Raw genomic sequence first — 16,239 nt, 5'->3', positions numbered from 1 at the left:
TACAGTTGATTCTTTCAGGGACTGTATCATCTTTGTACGAGTCGGAAGAGCCTACTAGTTCAGAGTGCACATGAACAAATATTCTGCATATGAATATTATATATTATTTAAGCCTTCAATTTTAAGGCATAATCATTTCTTGAGGGAATGACATCAATACATTTTAAAAACTGATCCTTCAGAACAAAACAAAAGAAAGCCATAGAAAGGAGGAAGCTCTGGAGCTGGAGAAGTCTACTTGAAAAACATAAGCAGGAAAATCACAGTCCACTAAGATGAAACGCTTCAAAGGATTCAATACTTGGAGAAATCAGATAGGGGTGACAGCTTGGCGGCTTTGGAGAGGAGGAGAGAGATAGTGGGAGCGTCTTTCGCTCTTGATCCATGACAATCTGTCACTTTGGAGCCCGTTCTGAATAGTCATGATGACTGACCATCGCCTTTGGTGTTTTCTACGTCTATCACTCTGGCTTTTAGGATTGTATTCATAAACAGCCCTCTTTAGGGCATCACTGACTGAACAAAACAGACAGTGCCTTTTGAAATTTACAAACTCAAAACCAAGGCTGCTTGAGAAAGGTTGTTTTGGTTTTGTTTAGAGTTTATTTTGTTCTTTTGCAATTGCAACAATGGTGAGTAGTTAGTGAGGAGACAATGGACAGTGCCCTGAGCCACTGGAGAGTACAGGCATGTTTGGTTGGGTTTGTTTTGAGTTTATTTTTTATCTACACAAGTACCTAGGGGTTTCTGGTGTGTGTGTGTGTGTGTGTGTGTGTGTGTGTGTGTGTGTGTGTGTGTGTGTGTGTGTGTGTGTGTGTGTGTATGTGTGTATGACTGTTTTCTCTCTGTGCTTTTCCACAGCACAAAGGCAGTTGTGTGTGAGTGTGTGGAAATGAAGAGTAGTAGTACTTTACCTTTAATCTGTGTGAGCTCTTCTTATCTGGGAGGCTTCTGAACCTCACACAGGCAGCTTGGTCCTCAGTAACATCAGCATGGTCCCCTGTCTGTGAGCTGTGATTAGAAGGGAGCACAGAGGTTGAGTGTGTGTGTGTGTGTGTGTGTGTGTGTGTGTGTGTGTGTGTGTGTTACTACTTCAAGGTATGTGAGTCTTAGTCTGTAGTCTTATTGGTTCCATAGACTGACCCGGAGTTGTGAGTGGCCAATGGGGATGAAGCCAGTTGAGGGGGACCTCTCTCTGACCAATCACTGAGCCCTACGCTGAGGTCATGATCCGCCTCAAATAACTTCAACTTTGAGCAGCCGAAACTGGGCTCAGTCAAAACCTAGACAGAGAGACAAGGACACATTATACAATATGATACTGCTGCATTTCTGATTAGATTTCCATTCAATTGGTTTCAGCTGAACATGTTATGGTAGACCATTGAATCATCAACTTAACTGCCAAAGAATTCCGGAACACTGCCAAGTGTTTAGTGTGGTATTTACCTAGCAACAATACTTTGGTTGGCTACAAAAGGAAGCGTCATAATTTATGCATTTTTGGTGAATAAAGTCACCCTTGGCACTCTAGAATGTTGACAATGTTGGACTTTGTTTCCCCTCAGCACTGAATGAGTTAATTTGAGTCCTGTAGAGCTGCAGTAGCCTAGGACACCTCATTCAGCTCATCTAGGTTTTGAAGATCAGTAGAAACAACTGTGCTAGACAACAGTCAGGAAACACTCTCCAAGACCAGGCTTGAGGATCACTGTTGTCCTCTCTGGAGACTTCCTATTCACCATTTATACATCCAGGTTAGTCTCATTGAGATACAATGTCTCTTTCAAGAGAGACCTGATCCTCGCCCTGCCTAACCTGGAGATCTAAGGGAAACACAGCTGATGCTACTGCTACGACTGGGCTAAACAACACACTAGAAACAGATTTGGAGTCAGTCACCCCTTAGAATGTAATGCACAATAGACATCCAATACAATGACTGTCTGTTCTGACCTGTAGGGAGAGGGTGCTGTTCTCCAGGGAGAGGGCAGAGGAGGACATGAAGGAGGTGGAGGAGGAGTCCAGCCTGGCTCTGAACCTGAGCACCCTGCAGGCCAGGGCGTCCTTCGTCAGCCCGTACCACCGCTGGAGCAACACTCTGGCCTGCTCCTGCCCTAGGGCCCCGCTGTACAGCCTGAGACCAGGGAGGGAGGGAGAGAGGGACAGAGAGAGAGACAGAGAGGGAGAGAGAGAGTGAGAAAGGGAGAGAAAGAGAGAGACAGAAACATAACAGGTGGACAAGGTAGAGACATGCACTTCCTCTGTCATTATGGAAGATCATCATGTTGAATGCATGGAATCACTCTGAAACAAAGGCCTCCTTGTCTGGGTCTCCTTGTGCTTTGGGGGGGGGGGGGGGTGAAATAGGCAGACATTAAGAAAGGGGAGGGGAGTAACTCAGGGAATAAGCCTCGTCAGAGAGGTACCTGGCTAGGTGGAGTTTGCATCTCTCCTTCCTCCAGGTGTGAAAGCTTCTCTGAAGCTGCAGTCTGTCACAAACCTCCTCCAGGGCAGCAGGACTGTCCCACACGTCCTCCAGAGCAGCAGGACTGTCACACACCTCCAGGGCAGCAGGACTGTCACATACCACCTCCAGGGCAGCAGGACTGTCACACACCTCCTCAAGGGCAGCAGGACTGTCACATACCACCACCTCCAGGGTAGCGAGGCGTGTGTACTGTCGCAGGGTCAGCTCCTCACTAGACCTTCCCTGTCCTAAAAGGAATAGAGGCCCAGGTCAACATCAACGAGAGAGAGGATGACACCTGCAACTGTCGTTTATTTCAATCTTCTTAATCGCTATTGATTTTTATAACCCAGATATCCATTTCAAACACTCAACATTAATTTTCTCTGTCTTATAAGCAGATTTAGTCTTTAAGCTATTTTATATAGTCACTCACTAACTCAACAGGATACATTCAAAGAACAGCCACCAATCAATTGGCAATTTATTTGATAACCTGTATTCAACATATTGTCATGCAGTTTTAACATTGTGACTAGTGTATAGGGGTGTCATGGTATGCAATTTTGACAGTATGATAACCTTCCTGCTCAAGAGCCTGGTAACCCTGGTGACCAGTTTTATTTATTTTTTATTATGGTTTTGTACCATCTAAAATAATTTCAAGTGTGGACTGAAAGAACAGTATTCAAATTGCATAAAAGCATTTATGAACAGTGATTTCTTCTGAAAAATATAAAAACATACACAACAATCTATGAAATATGCAATTGTAATGCACATATTTCTCTTTAAGTTGAATTGTTTGGTCAAGTTGAGGAGGCGCTCTCTGGAAGCTGGAGCAATTTTATCTTTTTAAAACACCTGTACCAGCTATTTCCTTCAATCCTAGCAGGTAGCCAAAGACACCAGAGATCCCCTTGGCCTTCAGTATGCCTCTTTGAGCTGTCATTGTGAATCTTCAGACAGTCACAAATAGGCCTACCTGTCTGTCAAACCATAGCCATGAAGCCTGTAAGCTACTCAGAATAGAAGATGGATGGCATGGGAGAGAGAATTAATCCGGCCTAGAACCAACTCAGCAGCCTATATGCTGTCTTCCTCTTCTTTACCAATCCCGCTGAAACCTAAAACCCTGACTGACTCCTGTCTCCATGAAAATTCCTCACTTTATTCTGTTATAGGTTGCATTATCGTGACTATTATAAAAATACAAATGTTCCCCCGCTTCTCCACGCTGCTGTGCGTATAAACGATGCCCATTGTACAGATAAGACTTGAATTTAGATGGGAGAGAGAATGCATGATGACTACAGCAAACGTGTTCGAGTAGATACATATACAGTGCCTACAGAAAGTCATCATACCCCTTTGAAATAGTTACTATATTTGTCGTCCAGCCTAAAATCAAAACCCATTAAAAAAAATCTTTTTTCCAGCTTTCCAGCTTTCAAATTAATGAAAAAAAAGGCGACAGTTCTGAAAATTTATAAAAAATGAAAAACAAGAATAACAGGGTTGGAAAAGTCATCAGTCCCCTGATTTAATACTTTGTAGAGCCACCTTTTGCTGCAATTACAGCCATCAATCTGTTTGGATATGTCTCTACTAGCTTTGCACACCTAGATTGGAGAATATTTGCCCATTCTTCCTTGCAGAATTGTTCGAGTTCAGTCAAATTCCGTAGTGAGCGGCGATGGACTGCTCTCTTCAAGTCCATCCACAGATTTTCTATCGGATTTAAGTCAGGGCTCAGACTTGGCCACTCAAGGACATTCACCTTTCTATCCTTAAGCCACTGCGTTGTTCTTTTGGCAGTATGTATAGGATCGTTGTCGTGTTGGAAGGTGAATGACCTGCCCATCTTCAGCTGTCTAGCAGAGGGACGCAGGTTGTCCTCAAGAATTTGGGTGTACTTGGCAGCATCCATTTCCCCTTCAATCCTGACCAATTGCCCAGTCCCCGCTGAAGAGAAACATCCCCACAACATAATGTTGCCACCACCATGCTTCACAGTAGGCATGGTGTGTTTTGGGTGGTGTGCTGTGTTTGGTTTTCGCCAAACATAGCGCTTGGAGTTCAGTCCAAAAAGTTCAATCTTAGTCTCGTCTGACCATAAAACCTTTTACCACATGGCAACAGAATCTTCCAGGTGTGTTTTTGCATAGCACAAACAAGACTGACTATGGCACTTTTTCAGAAAAGGCTTCTTTCTTGCTACCCTGCCATACAGGCCAGCTTTGTGTAAAGCTTATGAGATTGTTGTCACATGCACAGACAGACCAGTCCCAACCATAAAGACTCATAAGTCCTTCAAAGTTGCCTTTGGCCTCTTGGTAGCTTCTCTGATCAATGTCCTCCTGGCTCGATCATCCAGTTTGGACGGACGGCCTGATCTAGGCAAGGTGTTGGTGGTGCCATACGCCTTCCACTTCTTAATGATGCTCTGAACGGTACTCAGAGGGATAGCTAAAGCTTTCGAAATCTTTTTGTAGCCTTCACCTAACTTGTGCCTTCCTACAACTTTATCCCGGAGGCCTTTTGAAAGTACTTTTCCAACCATGGTGAATTCTTTGCAGAACCATGCACGTAGTAGTGGAATCCTCAAGAAACAGCTGGTTTTATTCTGAAGTAATCAAAACCACTACAATTGATGTCAGATGGGGGGCAATTAGCCTGGTGTTTGATCTGGAAGTTGATTGGTTGCACCTGAGCAAGTTTATAATGGTATACTCTAAGGGGCTGATCACTTAACCAAACCAGGTATTTCACTAATTAATTTTTAATAATTGTAAAGAATTTTTTATTTTTTTATTTTCACTTTGATGATGAGGGTTATAATATGTACATACAGCTCAAAAAAGTTAGATTAGATTTATTTTAATTTCCAGGGTGTAATGTGACAAAAGGTAAAGATTTCACAGGGTATGATGACTTTCTATAGACGCTGTATTTTTAAAACTCGAGTTGGTCCAAGTTACTCTCCTTCCCCCCTACCGCAAATCATTTGTGTTACACAAGCTGCAGTTCACTTTAGGTCAAACATTATGTAGTGTGGCAGCCGGATGGGAGTAAGAAGGGGTATGGTAATAGAGAGAAGATATGTGGCAGCGCGTAGGCTCCAACCCATGCCCATATTAGGGACCATTTCCTATCGGGCATGACCTACCAGGACCTGACCTGTGGCCAGATGATCAGCTATAACATACTGAGGGAGGAAATCCTGAAAAGATGAGGCTACATGCTGATCACCTGGGCCCAGAGGTTGCAGGACTGGTTTTATGACCCCGCCGCGTCTCCCAGGGCTCAGATGCATGACTTCATTCGGCTGACGAAGGGCTGGCTGCTCTCCGAGCCGAAAGCACTAGGGTCCATTGAGCAAGTGGTCATCGACAGGTTCAAGCGCGCCCTCCCCTTCGACGCTAAGAAGCTAGCATGCCAGGCCAACCCACAGAGCGCAGACCAGCTCATGGAGCTGGTAGAGGGACACCTAGTGGCCCAAGGAGTGCTACGCAGCGGCCGCCTGACAAAGGCAGAAACCTCCACATGTCCAAAAGGACATCACAGGACCGAGGACCCCGCCCAGGGCCTGGCCAGAGAATCCCTGAAGCTCACGGGTGGCTTTCTGCGAAGACGCCCGGTTGTGACGCCGGACCACCGGCGGTGTTTAGAATGTGGTGAGACAGGACACATAGTGTGGAACTTCCCCCGGCGCGAAGACGGCCTGATGCCCACGGCCTCGGCCAGTGAGGCTGCGACCGGACAGCCCTGCGGCCTGCTGACGACCTGCTGGATGGAGGAGAGCGACACTTCCCTGTTCATACCGGTACGGCCTAACAGGAGGGACACCACGGCGCTCCTGGATTCCGGGAGTTTGGTGGCGCTGGTCCGACTGGAATTTGTGCAGCTCCAGCACCTGATGGGCACAGTGGGGGTCACCTGCATCCACCGGGAAACCTGGAAGTACCCAACCACCCTGTTCCGCCTATAGACCACAAAAGGGCAGTACACGGGACCCACGGGGATCGTGCCGGTCCTCCCGGTACCAGTACTCATCGGAAGGGATGTCCCGGTGTTTCGCCCCCTGTGGGTCAGCATGGCCAGCGGCGTGGGGAACCGAGGAGACCAACAGGGCATATGACGACGTCGGGGGCGCTCAGCTGTATGGGCTCCAGGAGGTGGACCCACAAGTGTCCACCGACCCACTCTCTGAGGGGGAGTTAAGTGAGGCACCTGGGATGATCAAGGGGACCGCACCGGAGGAGGAGGAAGAGGGGCTGGCGACCTCTTCCCGATGGACCAGGAAGCGACACCAGGGCCCAGCCCGCTGACAGGACGCTTCAGATTCAAGACCCTAGTGCAAGTAGGGAGGGAGGGAACAGCCAAACCAGACGGTACGATAAGATTATGTAATGACTTCTGCCAGTTCAATTCCATTTCGAAATTCGATGCCTATCCCATGCCTTGAGTCGACGAGCTTATCGAGCGGCTGGGGAGGGCCCATTTTATCAGCACCCTGGACCTCATGAAGGGCTATTGGCAGGGGCCCCTGGCACCCGAGGCCAGAGAGAAGATGGCCTTCGCCACCCCTGACGGCCTGTTTCAATACCGGATGCTGCCATTTGGGTTGCACGGGGCCCCACCCACTTTCCAGAGGCTAATGGATCAGGTCTTCCGTCCCCACCGAGACTACGCCGCCGTCTACCTGGACAACATCGTCATACACGGGGAGGAGTAGGGAAAACACCTAGAAGAAGCGTGCCATGTTGCGAGCCCTGAGGGAGGTGGGGCTAACTGCTAACCCCAAGAAGTGTCGCCTTGGCCTACGGAACACGGATTACCTGGTCTACACCATCGGGAGAGAGTGCGTGAGGCCCCAGGTAAGGAAGGTGGAGGCAATACGGGAATGGCCCTGCTCCCCACACCAAAATGTAGGTACGCACATTAATAGGGCTCGCAAGTTACTATCTGCGCTTCATTCCCTACTTCTCCTCCCTAGCCAGCCCCCTGACATACCTGACCCGGAACCGGCTGTCAGACAAGGTGGTGTGGACCGCAGAGACAGCGAAGGCTTTCCAGATGCTAAAGGGAGCCCTCTGCTCAGGACCAGTGTTGGTGACCCCGGACTTCACCAAACCACTAGTGGTGCAGTCAGATGCGTCTGAGACAGGTGTGGGTGCCGTCCTTTCCCAACTACAAGGAGGTGAGGAACATCCAGTTACCTCTATCAGCCATAAATTGCTGCCCAGGGAACAGAAATACTCCACGGTAGAAAAAGAGTGCTTAGCGATCAAGTGGGCTCTGGAAACGCTAAAATATTATTTGTTGGGACGGCACTTCACCCTGGTCACTGACCATGCACCACTAGTGTGGATGTCCAGGAACAAGGACAACAACGCCCGAGTCACCCACTGGTTCCTATCCCAACAACCCTTTGCCTTCTGTCGTCCACAAGGCGAGAGCAGTCCACGGGAATGCGGATGCGCTGTCCAGGAGGGATGCACTGGGAAGCTGGATCGCCCCTCCCTCCCGGTTGGAGCTGAGGGGGGGGAGGGTGTGGGAGCCGGATTGGAGTAAAAAGGGGTATGGTAATTGAGGGCAGATATGTGGCAGCATGTTAGCTCCAGACCATGCCCATATTAGGGCTTCCTTCTCAACAAGCGACACCTGAGAGGAATCACCGGGCTGAGTGGCCGTGTTACAAGGAGAGGCGCGGCACGACTCTCTCTCCCCCTCCCCTTTTCCCCTGGAACCTCATTAAAACCCTGATTGATTTTGCATTCCTTTGGTTGTGGACCTTGTTTATTATTTGGTTTGGTTTGGTGGCAACTCCGCCCTCCCCGGGGTTTGTCACAGTAGGAATTATTATGTTTCTATTGTTGTGTACTATACTTTCACGTTCTGATCAAACCGTTGTATAATTTCACCTGATGATACCGCGCACACAAGTTCACCTGCTGATATTATTTTCACCAGCCATAGGAACACTTGAGCAACAAGTAGAGCGGCACAGATTTCATCTGACATCGCTCGTGTTGTGACAAGTTATCAACAGATGATAACATGTAAATTAAAAGTAGTTAATGTAGAAGTTCAAAGTAGCTGATAATGAGTTGGTAGTCGGCTTCTTGGCTCGTCACTTGTAGGACACGCTGGTACTAGTTTTAGCAGTACATTGGGCAATAACCCCGGTGATAACCTTACAGGGTATGTCTGATTACCTTAGAGTTTGAAGCCATGGTGTACCGTAGAACCGGTGTGCTGTGACATCCTTACAAGCGCATTGGTATGATATCTGTATAAAAGTGACTGCATTGTTTTCTTTTGACTTAAACATCAACTGTAAATCTGTTTGTAAATAGCTCTGTAGTTCCAGAACTGAAGTGTGCAGGGAAATAAAGAATTGAATGACAGAAGGTTTTGTTTAACTGAGATGCCGGGCCAACCTCTGGGTGTGTGTTGGCCTTCTGCTCTCCTTCTTGCCAAGAGGTGTGTGAGGAGGTGTGTGTGTAGGGAACGCAGCTCTGTGGCTCTCCTCCAATTCTGCAAGGTGTGTGTGAGCATCAGGGAGTCTCTCCTGCGGCGGTAACACACACACACCGCGCTGCGCTCCACGACCTGCCGCCAGCCCTGCAGGGCGCTGTGAGAACAGGAGACAGGTGTTCCAGAACACACGTGTAAACACACACACCTACGCACACAAGTAAACACACACACACACACAAATACATGCATACCCACCACACACACACACACAAATACACGCAAACCCACCACACACACACACAAACACACACACACACACAAATACACACACACACACACACACACACACACACACACACACACACACACACACACACACACACACACTAAAGGCCACTTGAAATGTTCATCAGATTATGAACAGACCAGTGATGACAGTCTGAAAACTACCTGTCATATGAATGAAAACACAAGTGTTCGGTATGTTCTATTTTTCTACGCTCCAAACTGACTCTGCGAGCTGCATGTGTCTCCGTCTCCCGAGTAGCTCCCGTGCACCTCCCCTCACGCGGGTCCTGCGGTGCCAGGATGTAAACGCAGCCTGCAATATGCTCCTATCCACCAGGGGGCGCCCTCTCTGCACGTGTCTATGGGCAGCGTTCACCAGGGCTTTCCTCTGACGCCACTTCTCGAAGACCACTGGCGGGAAACAGGTTAAAAACATGTCTGTTGGTGCTGAACTGAGGTCAGTTTTCCCCCGTCCTAATGGCTAAAGTCAGGGATTTGGGGGATCTGATCCTGGATCTGTGCCAGTGGACATTTTCAACAGGAAGCCAACTGGTGAGGGAAAAGGACACGAGGGGGGCCAAAACACATCCAGCGATGCTCACCAGATAGCATCTGCAGTCACATTCTGTATAATCCACAGAGGGAGGAAGCTAGCGTTTAGCTAGAATGCTAAATGTCTACCTGAGAGAGGCCAATTTGGCTTTGTGTCAACAGGGAAAGAGAGGTATTGTGCCACACAGTTTGTATTGGGATTCAGATGTAAACACTTAAAACTCTGCAGGTGGTTTGAGTCCAGAGGTTGCTCCAGAACCAGAAGCAGGAGACACACACACACACACACACACACACACACACACACACACACACAGACACACACACACACACACACACACACCACTTGCCTGCGACCGTTCGTCTGGAGATCAGCCGCTGAGCCTGTACGGCCACGCGGCGCAGCCGGGCCCTGTGTGTGTTCACACGCCATCGCTGGGCAGCTCTCCTGTTTGGAGCGTTGGTTTGGAGAGAGAGAAAAGGGGGGCAGACAGAGAGGAGACAACATTGGTCATCTCTGTCTCAGGGCCCCAAGGTTTCCTTCTTTGCAGCCAGCATGGTCAGGATGTCAACTCGTCTAGACACTAGTTCTGTCTATGAGAGACTTTATTATTACACATGGATTTAGACAGTTGGAGTCAGTAATGATGAGTTTCAGGTTATTCAATAGACAATGGTGTACATACTGTAGCAGGTGAGTCTCACCTTGGCCGGGGAAGTGAACTGAAATTCAAGTCGTGAATTGAAAGATCTTCATAATAAAAAAAAAGATAAAGGACCTGGTGATGCATCGCAGTCTGTCCCTCTCTCGGCTGCTCCACTCCGCTTTCTCTCTCCACAGCTGAAAGGTGAGCTGCAATAGGCTCTTCCTGTGAAACGCAGAGCTCTGATTGGCCAGGACTGAGCACGCCTCCTCCCTCTGTGAGGCCCGGGCCCACCAGACCTTCCACGCTGCGGCCAAGCAGTGCACCCTGGGGAGAAGGGTGCTTGTTAGTGTTTTCATGATGTGTCAAACGGCCACCAATGTCCCAACTAGCATCACAGTGAGGGATAGCAAATCAGTGGCAAAAATGAGTAAAGTCAAGTCAAAGTAAAGTCAAAACAATTGACTGTATAACAACTGTATTGTTCTATTTGTTTCACAGTTCACAGGTGCAAAAAATCGATCAAAGACAATTGATAGCCTATGAATACAAAAGCCCACAAATTTGGCTAAAGTAACATCTGTGAATACTATGAATTGCATTCCATTACGCAACAAGGTTTTTTCTGACCACATGACCAGAGCAGGAAAGACCTTTTTGATTGATTTACCTGTGGTGATGCCTGGCCTGGTGGGCTGTGGCCCAATCAGAGCTCCACACAGTGTAGGCCCGCCTCTTCAGCCTGTGATCCCATTGGAGGGTTGCCCTCTGCTCTTGCTGGGCCCTGAACCGACACCGCGATCCAGTCTGCCTCCACACAAGCCAGTGCTTACACAGCAAAGTCAGACTGGTGGAGGAGAAACATACGCATGCACGCACACACACACACACACATACACACACACACACACACACACACGCACACGCATGCACGCACACATACACAAACACACACACACGGTGTACATAGGTAAACTTACGGCATGCTTTAAAACCTTCTACATTGGTTAAGCCAGTGTTGCAGAGGTGAACATGGCCAGCCACTTCTAAAGATGCTATTCCTGACATCGTTAACACAGCGGTATCATTCCATATCTTCTGTACGCCATTATACACTATTCCTTGTCACCGCTACTCCACTTCCTCCGCTCACTCAGCCTGTCATCTGTGCTGTTCATAGAAATATCACTCAAGGGTCACAGTTCAACTGTCATTCATTACATGTGTGACAGCATTACATGTGTGACAGCATGAGCGGTGCCATGTCGTCCACTACGGTGGGACTTCCGATTGGCTGGGAAGCCATCAGCCAATCGGAGCAGAGGTCAGAGGTCACGCGGGCGCCTTACTGGTAGTGGATGAGCGCGGCCGTGCGGAGCTGGCTGCCCTGGACGTGTCTCCGCCAGGCACAGTAGGCCGTCCTCACCACCAAGGCGTCGCTGCGCTGGGTCAGACGCCTCCGTAGGCGCTCCACCGCCACGCCACCCCCGGGGGCGGAGCCAACATCTAGGCATGGCCTCTCTTCCACACACCTCCTCCACTGAGAAAAAGAACGGTTGTTTTCATCACGTATGGTGGAAACAACAAGGAAGACTGAGGCGCTGAAGGAGAGACAGTCGTTTTCGAGGCACGGTTTAACATTGTTACGTCAGTGAAGTCTACGTACTCCTCGTTTGGCAAATACTATACCCAAGTCATCACAGACAGCAGAGAACTGTGAATGGTATTCAAGGAACATGCTCGCTGTAAAAAGTGGGTCAAGTTTGACAAAGTGACACACAGTAGAATTGAGTTACCACTAGCCTCAGGCAGCGTTTCCCCTGACGTTTAATAGGCAGAGCTGGGTCTGTTTTGCCCTGCCTAAAACCTTTTGTCTTTATAAACTGATACAACAATTTTTATTCATTTCGTCACTTTAAACAATTAAAAATAAATACAAAATACATTGATACAAAATGTTAACTCACCAGGAGACAATAAATAAAGGATGAACCGTTGAAGGAAAGTAGTCATTAGATCATGGTATGACACTGCAATGACCTCAATAGAAAATGTTGGAAATGGCAACCCTCAATGTGGATTTGGGGACATCACTGCCTAAGAACAAATCTGGCCTGAGGGACATAGTTTAAAGACATATTACTGAAAGACAAGGTAGAGAAATAACATCCTATTGTCATTCTATGCAGTGAAAAATGCAGTGTGTCAGTTCTGACTCATAACCTTTCATTAAACAAGTTTATTTAGCTATAGCTGAAAGTAGTTTGCCTATAGGGAATATGTCACATAAAGTATGTTACTGTGAGACCGACCTGACCACACAAGCAAAGAGCAGACAGTCCCATCCATCTCAGCTAGATGGTTCACCTCGGTGGTGGATGGGGTGAGCTAGTCCCAGGCCAGAGATCAGTCATTGTCAATGTATGTTGGTGACTTCCCATGAGCTGAGCCATTTGACAGTTGGACGTCATGATCATAATAGGAACAAGCTCTATTTTATGCACATTTTGGGGAGACTTCAGTGGCGTACCAATAGCGGGAGAGAATGTCACGCTAGCTAACTGCTAAATTGGCTAACACCTAGATTATGTCTCCCGGAAGGAACACCTCCAAGTGGAGGATCGGCGAAGTCATAGGTACTCACAGCGGAAGCGGTAAAATCCTAGAAATCTGAAGTCATACCTCTCTACTGGGTTAAGGAAGTCAAGTTTCCCCGTTGACCTTCACTGCAAATAGCTTACCATTGGCCACTTTCCACATTCGCTGTTGTTGTTATTTTTATGTTTCAATAAACTTTGTCATGAGTTTGGGGTGTCATTATCAACATTATCAGCAGTCATCACCAATAATCACCTGCATCATAGTTAAAAGACAATTGTACCCCACTGTAAAACACATTGGAAACCCCAATGGAAACCACACTTCAGTACCCCAGTAGAGAGCTGTGAAACATCACTCTATGAGTCTCTGTTCTGGTGTGAATGTACAGTTGGAGTTACCTGATGGAAGCAGCGGGCGAGAGTCAGTGCGTCTGTGCTCCTAGCCAGGGTGTCTGTCTGGGCGCGGTGGGTCAGGGCGGCCCCCCTCAGGGCAGAGAGGCCCTGGCTCAGTAAGTGTGTTCTGTGCTGGAGTCTGGCCCGCGTGTGTGACCTCCACTGTTGCGTCCACATCCTGAAGCAGCTCAGCAGGAGTCTGAATCTGTACAAGGCCAGGAACCTGCTGAGACATGGACCGTCAACCCCCCAGGGTCAGCACCAAGAGCTGAGGGAAACGGTGCTCCACTAACCAGGGCTTCGTTCAAATCCATTTCAATTCAGTCGATTAAGGAGATGATGCAATTGTTTTCTTAAATTAGACTAGTCGATGAAATGGATTGGGACATCCATTTTTGGACTTTTAGATTAATGATATATATTGAGTTCAACTGTCTTACCCCATTAGATCCTAAAATATTAGCTTGTTTTACTCCATTGTTTGTAAACAATGTAATTGTAAACAAAACACTGTCATTATTATCTCCATGGATGGTCAGTCCTTGTATCCATAGCTCTGTCTATGACTTTTAGAGTGGTTACATTTTTCCAGCCCCATCCCCCAAAAAAGTGGGAGGCACTCCCAGATTGCCCCTTTGATTATGTATGACATTCTTAAATTCATATTATATATTATGTATGTACTTAATGTAAACTGTACCTATACAGTTTACATTAAGGCCAAATTATATAGATTCATGTCAAAAGTTTCCTTCAATAAATCCAATAATTAAATCCCCATAGAGGGGCCTAAATAGTCTCAGTCAAAAAGGAATTCACCCCTGCCCTGCATCTCAATGTGTCTCCCGACAAATCTATTGCGTTTTATGGGCTATCTTATCATGGTGTATTGTGTTTCTGACAGACAGAGACGTATAACAGATCCCATCCTACTTACCTCTCCTCTGTTGTCTCAACAGGGTCAGGGCTACACATCTCTGAGGCGTCAGGAGCCTGCTCAAACAAAGGGAAGGGGTTAAAGAGTGCTCAGTGAGCTGTTCTCATGTTACACCGTGTGCACGCGCGCGCACGCACGTACACACGCACGCATGCACACACACATAACCTATTAGAATTCATCAAAGACGTTTAGATGTCAACCCACCATAGGTCGAGACGGCTGAACTGCAGCTAAGTATTTTCCTCTTTGTTCTTTTTCACTGGGATAGTCACCGCTGGCGCTTCCTTTCAATGTCCGCATGGTTAGTGATGTGGATGTATGTGCTTTATCTAATGGGTAGTAGCAGCCTTTAGGGGATGTTGCTCTCCCAGCATGGCCAATTCTCAGATCTCTGTCTGCGCCTGCACGGTGAACTCTGCTGTCTTGGCCTGATACATTCCGGGTGCTTCTCTTTAGCTGAGCTGTTTTGAGGGTTGTTTGACCCAAATTCTCCCTCGTCCCAAGTCTTTCCTTCCATGTGAGAGAATGTGACATTGTCGGTATACTTGTGACCATAGGCCTGTCAAACAACGTCTCCATCCCTTCTAAGTGAGCAGACTGGGGAGAGAAACGATGTCCGCTCTCTAATGTGCCTGACTTACCTGAGGGCCCACAATGCAATGTTGCATTGCATATGCCAACCTCTATCCTATTCTGTCTGCTTCTTAAGTTATATTGAGAGAGGGTCTCCGGTAAAGAACACTCCTTATTTGGGTGTAGTTCAGGGCCACACATGGAAGATGAAAACATTTCTGTCCTCTTTTCTGCTTGTCTTTCAGCCGTGCTCCACGGATCAAATAACACTGTTGGCACACTCTCTGAATTGAACTTTGTTGACTGTGGTGTAGCTCTCATGATGTCACTATGAGGATGGGGATCTGTACACTGGTAGGTCTCCTTGTTGACCATATATGGACATGTCGAGGGACAACCAACCCTGTTGGAGTATCTCCCATCTCCGCTGTGACGGTGGAAGACAGAGCACAAGATGTTGGCACCGCAATAGACAGCAGGGCCGCGGCGGTCCTTCTCTAAAGGAGATTCAACCACAGGAGATAAGGAAAAGTCTCCAGAGGTATTCGGGGCCTGAGCTGGCAGATTCACAAATGATAAGCCTATCTCCAGGTCCAGCATGGACCTGTGTAAGCTTGCAGACGTCCAGGAGGATTCCAGAAGGTCCTGAAATGTTGACAGGTTTTCACTCTGCTTCGCATGGGCACGCCTTAAACAGCATACTTCAACGTGTTCCCCTTGACGCTTTTCTAACACGTCAGGGAAATGGGGGTAGGATGAAGCATCTCTGGAGAACGTTAAAGGTGGCGAAGCTGTGTGGATCTTTAGAGGGACTTCTTGGATATGAGCAGCACTCCCTCTCCCCGTTTGCTGTTGATGTCCCATGTTAAATGTCTCACACCCATTCAGACAGTCACGGTCACTTCTATTCACAGCTGAGCAGTAAGGATGACTAGAGCCCAAAGATGCACATCCTTTCAATCTTGGCACCATGATATCCCTGTCAGTGAAATTGTCCTTGGATTTTTTCTGACTTTGCAAATAGGGCGATTCCCCAAGCTTTGTGTGCCTATTGGAACTGCCACTTGTCAAGTCAGTGTTGAGGTTGAGGTGTTTCTGCCTCAGGACAGACTCCGTCTTACATGTGTCCCTGTTCACATCCTCATCAGAAGCGCTGCACAGGTAGGAAGGCTTGTCCTGGTTGAGAGACGAGAGGAGCTCCAGGAGTTCGTCCAGGTTGTCCCCACAGACAGACAGGTTGCTCTGGACCAGAGGCTTCCTCCTGGGCATATTGCCTGCACATCGCCTCCCCCG

Source organism: Argentina silus (genome assembly GCF_951799395.1).
Source record: "Argentina silus genome assembly, chromosome: 8".
NCBI classification, from domain to species: Eukaryota; Metazoa; Chordata; class Actinopteri; order Argentiniformes; family Argentinidae; genus Argentina; species Argentina silus.
The sequence above is the reverse complement of the archived record's forward strand: the minus strand, read 5'-3'. Positions refer to the sequence as shown.